The following is a 5,635-nucleotide window of genomic DNA, read 5'->3' on the forward strand; positions in this document are numbered from 1 at the left end:
TGATAGCAAAATGTACCGCCAGCAAACTGGGTGTGCAATGAGATCATGCGTCGCACCCAGTTTCACAAATACATTTATGTGCCACGTCGAACAGGACTTGTTTTTAGAGAATATCAACATCAGTCAGTCAATAAAGCTGTTACATCAATGTACTTCAAACCTATGAATAGAAATACTATCCTGGAAGCAAATAGTCACCATCCTATGGCTACCAAGATGGGACTCCCGTACTCTCAGTTCTTGAGGATTATCAGAATCTACAGTGATCCATTGGATACAGAGTATCACTTGGACCACATGTTCCATAAGTTCCTCCAAAGATGATATAAACCTAACTTATTGAGAGTTGCGAGAAAAAGAGCATTGTCTTTGTCTCAAGCAGAAGCATTGTCTTATATCCCTAAAGAATCCAAAAAAGATGATATAGTCTGGACTCAAGCATTTTACACTGCTAGTAAATCTATTAACCAAAAAGCAAAACAGATCTGGCCGGTGATTACCAGAGCTAAGGACCTGACAGTACTTAAAAATAGTTCAATCCTGACTTCATTCAAATGTGGCAGGAACATAAAAGACATCGTGGTCCATGATGATATATCGAAAAAAAATTCATAAAACCTGTTCCTTTCTTGAACCGCAAACCTGGAAATTTTCGCTGTACTGGTTGTACTACCTGTAGTGGTCTTGAGCAGGGTAATAAATTCCAACACCCAAGGTCTGGCAAAACATTTTCTATCCGTTATCCTGTGAATTGTACCACCACACATATTCCTATCTAATTACATACTCTCTGTACAGTACACATAACAACACATATCTTGTCTTTCTTTACTCTCACACCCTCCTGACACTTGACCAACATTGCGGGGTGATCATATCATACAATCCATTAAGAACCTAGCAATCTGGTGGACCATTATGCAATAGGTAGCATCAATACTTGTGTATCAATGCCTATTTCCCTATAGATTGTAAGCTTGCGAGCAGGGCCCTCCTACCTCTATGTCTGTCTGTTGTTCCCCAGTTTTGTTCTATTACTGTTCCCCAGTTTTGTTCTATTACTATTGTTCTAATTGTAAGGCACAACAGAATATGCTGCGCTATATAAGAAACAGTTAATAAATAAATAAATAAATATTGTGTATTATATCAAATGCCAGTGTGGGCTCCTGTATGGAGGGAAAAGCATCAGACAATTCAAGGAACATATTGCACTCCACCGTTCCAGTATCCGTGCAGCATTGAAGGGCAAAGGCTCAGAACAGCCTGTTGCCAGGCATTTCAAAGCTTTTCAACATAGCCTGGCATCCATCAGATATAAAATTATCGACTGGATCCCACCACAGATACGTGGAGTGGACAGAGGCAAAACCCTTTTACAAAGAGAAGCAAGATGGATACATACCCTACAAACAGGTGGTCTTCAGTTTTCCGGCTGTCGGGATCCCGGAGCACAGTATACCGGTGCCGGAATCCCGACAGCCAGCATACCGCCACCTTTTCTCCCTATTGGGTGTCCATGACACCCCTGGAGGGAGAATAGATAGCATGGCGTGCGTAGCGCACCACCATGCCCGCAGCATGGCGAGCGCAGCGAGCTTGCAAGGGGCTCATTTGCGCTTGCCCAGCTGTCAGTATGCCGGCTGTCTGGATTCCGGCATCGGTATGCTGGTCGCTGGGAGCCAGGCCGCCGGCATACCCTACTACACCCCCCTACAAACAGTCCAAACTCTGGGACTTAATGAAACTCTCACTTTCAATTGTTTTCTGTAATGTACTTTTTTACTTAGTTTCTTGGTGATATAGTGAGGTTTGTTAATTCTTTATAACTAGGGCTTTTCTGTGTACCTATACTAGAGCATAAGAGGTTGCTCTATCCTAGTCTCTGAGTGTTGTATACACTCAGTTACAAATAATATAGGACCGGCTACCAAGGTTGATGTACTTTTTACATCTACATTTCAAGATATTTAATTAATTACGCAGAGTATGCTAATATGTTTCACAAGCTTGTAACATCATGCTTTGTGTCAGACAGTGTGGTTATTTTGTGGCTGTCACTTTATTTACTAGTACCCGTTTTGTTATGGTTGCTAGGTTACACAGATCTCCAGCAGCTGGCCGCGCCTACCCAGCTGATCCGGACCTCCGGCGCAGTGTTGGGGAAGATTCACATGTGAATTGGTTGGACATGCTACTTGTGGTGTCCTGTTGCCTGGAATATTGTTTGGTGTCTTGACAAAGATCACTGGGATGTGATCGAAATGTCGACTTGATGATTCAATATTAAAACTACAGCTATTATTTTACAAAAATAAGAATTTACTTACCGATAATTCTATTTCTCGTAGTCCGTAGTGGATGCTGGGAACTCCGTAAGGACCATGGGGAATAGCGGCTCCGCAGGAAACTTGGCACAAAAGTAAAGCTTTAGGACTACCTGGTGTGCACTGGCCCCTCCCCCTATGACCCTCCTCCAAGCCTCAGTTAGGATACTGTGCCCGGACGAGCGTACACAATAAGGAAGGATTTATGAATCCCGGGTAAGACTCATACCAGCCACACCAATCACACCGTACAACCTGTGATCTGAACCCAGTTAACAGCATGATAACAGAGGAGCCTCTAGATAGATGGCTCACAACAACAATAACCCGGTTTAGTTAACAATAACTATGTACAAGTATTGCAGACAATCCGCACTTGGGATGGGCGCCCAGCATCCACTACGGACTACGAGAAATAGAATTATCGGTAAGTAAATTCTTATTTTCTCTGACGTCCTAGTGGATGCTGGGAACTCCGTAAGGACCATGGGGATTATACCAAAGCTCCCAAACGGGCGGGAGAGTGCGGATGTTATGATTCCCGTACTCCAGACCAGAGGAGATCGTATGGCTGAGGTCAGAGTACTGGGAAGATATGCTGGTTGTGGGAGCAGGAAAGCCTAGTAACCCCTGGCGCCCTAACTCCGTTGTCTCGCCCGTGTTATCAGAAATCCCCTGCGAGACTATGGTTGCTTGAGCCCATGGCAGCCACGTTCGAAGGGCGGATTATGTCTGCCCAACCCCGATGCCCCCTCAGGTCTTAATGGGAGACAAAGGGAAATCCGAGACAGGGTGATAACAAGGGGCCCTCTGACTAAGCAACCAGGCCAGGGGTTACAAGCTAACTAACTAAATCAAAAGGTATGTGCGGACTAGCCGCCAGGGAAAAGGACAACCAAAGATCCACTGATCCGTTACTCCTATCCAGCACCGCTGGATACCAGAGTGGATCAGGGAGAGCGGAATCCTCCGCAAAAGCTCCAGGACACAAATATACAAAATAATAAACAGTAAGCGGACAAGCCGCAACACACGGCTGCGCCGTGACTCACGAACACCACAGGATGTTAAAGGTGCTCAGTCAGACTCCAGGAAAAGATGACAAATCTCTGAGTACAGGACCACTGAGGACAGGAACAACCGGCCTGAGCAGGACTGGATACTTTCTGCAACTGACATAGGCAAACAGGAAGCTGCCGACACCGACTTTCAGAACTGGAGGACAGGCAGAATCCACTGGAACTCAGGGTAGGACACGGGATCAGACACAGGGACTGACAAAGGAATCCACACAGGGACTGACACAGGAATCCACACAGGGACTGACAGGAACCAGCTCAAACTTAAAGCAGACTGCAAACCAAGGAATATCATCAGCATCTGCTAACTGCAGTGAGCCAGCATATATCAGAGAGGCCTAATTAATTATCTCTTGCAGCTGGCCTGCTGCACGACTAAGCTGACAAGATGCAATCAGCAGCCAGATGAGGCTGAACACATGGGAACAAGCTGCAATTGCACAGACTCACCAGCGGCAGCAGACAAGAGTAATCCAAAACAGAGCAATGGGAAATCCTGGCATGCAAGACAACTAAATAAACATAAAATAGGAATGAACCACTACCTGTGGTTCATAACAGCGGATGACTCTGCAGCACCGAATGAGAGAACTCCAGGTCCTCCTCAGCCAGGGTATCAAATTTGTAGAATTTAGCAAACGTGTTTGCCCCTGACCAAATAGCTGCTCGGCAAAGTTGTAAAGCCGAGACCCCTCGGGCAGCCGCCCAAGATGAGCCCACCTTCCTTGTGGAATGGGCTTTTACAGATTTTGGCTGTGGCAGGCCTGCCACAGAATGTGCAAGCTGAATTGTATTACAAATCCAACGAGCAATAGTCTGCTTAGAAGCAGGAGCACCCAGCTTGTTGGGTGCATACAGGATAAACAGCGAGTCAGATTTTCTGACTCCAGCCGTCCTGGAAACATATATTTTCAGGGCCCTGACTATGTCCAACAACTTGGAGTCCTCCAAGTCACTAGTAGCCGCAGGTTCCACAATAGGTTGGTCCAGATGAAACGCTGAAACCACCTTAGGGAGAAAATGAGGACGAGTCCTCAATTCCGCCCTGTCTGAATGGAAGATCAGATAAGGGCTTTTACAGGATAAAGCCGCCAATTCTGACACGCGCCTGGCCTAGGCCAGGGCCAACAGCATGACCACTTTCCATGTGAGATATTTTAACTCCACAGATTCAAGTGGTTCAAACCATTGTGACTTTAGGAACCCCAAAACTACATTGAGATCCCAAGGTGCCACTGGAGGCACAAAAGGAGACTGTATATGCAGTACCCCTTTTACAAACGTCTGAACTTCAGGAACTGAAGCTAGTTCTTTCTGGAAGAAAATTGACAGGGCCGAAATTTGAACCTTAATGGACCCCAATTTTAGGCCCATAGACACTCCTGTTTGCAGGAAATGCAGGAATCGACCTAGTTGAAATTCCTCCATCGGGGCCTTACTGGCCTCGCACCACGCAACATATTTTCGCCTAATGCGGTGATAATGCTTTGCGGTTACATCCTTCCTGGCTTTGATCAGGGTAGGGATGACTTCATCCGGAATGCCTTTTTCCTTCAGGATCCGGCGTTCAACCGCCCTGCCGTCAAACGCAGTCGCGGTAAGTCTTGGAATAGATAGGGTCCTTGATGGAGCAGGTCCCTTCTTAGAGGTAGAGGCCACGGGTCCTCCGTGAGCATCTCTTGAAGTTCCGGGTACCAAGTCCTTCTTGGCCAATCCGGAGCCACGAGTATAGTTCTTACTCCCCTCCGTCTTATAATTCTCAATACTTTGGTAAGAGAGGAAGAGGAGGGAACCCATACACCGACTGGTACACCCACGGTGTTACCAGAGCGTCCACAGCTATTGCCTGAGGGTCCCTTGACCTGGCGTAATACCTGTCCAATTTTTTGTTTAGGCGGAACGCCATCATGTCCACCTTTGGTTTTTCCCAACGGTTTACAATCATGTGGAAGACTTCTGCTGAGGAAGTCTGTTTCCCAGTTGTCCACTCCCGGAATGAACACTGCTGACAATGCTATCACATGATTTTCCGCCCAGCGAAAAATCCTTGCAGCTTCTCTACGTGGGCGACTGCCGTGATGTTGTCCGACTGGATCAGCACCGGCTGACCTTGAAGCAGAGGTCTTGCTTGGCTTAGGGCATTGTAAATGGCCCTTAGCTCCAAGATATTTATGTGAAGTGATGTCTCCAGGCTTGACCACAAGCCCTGGAAATTTCTTCCCTGTGTGA

The sequence above is a fragment of the Pseudophryne corroboree genome, chromosome 7 (assembly GCF_028390025.1).
Source record: "Pseudophryne corroboree isolate aPseCor3 chromosome 7, aPseCor3.hap2, whole genome shotgun sequence".
Classification (NCBI taxonomy): domain Eukaryota; kingdom Metazoa; phylum Chordata; class Amphibia; order Anura; family Myobatrachidae; genus Pseudophryne; species Pseudophryne corroboree.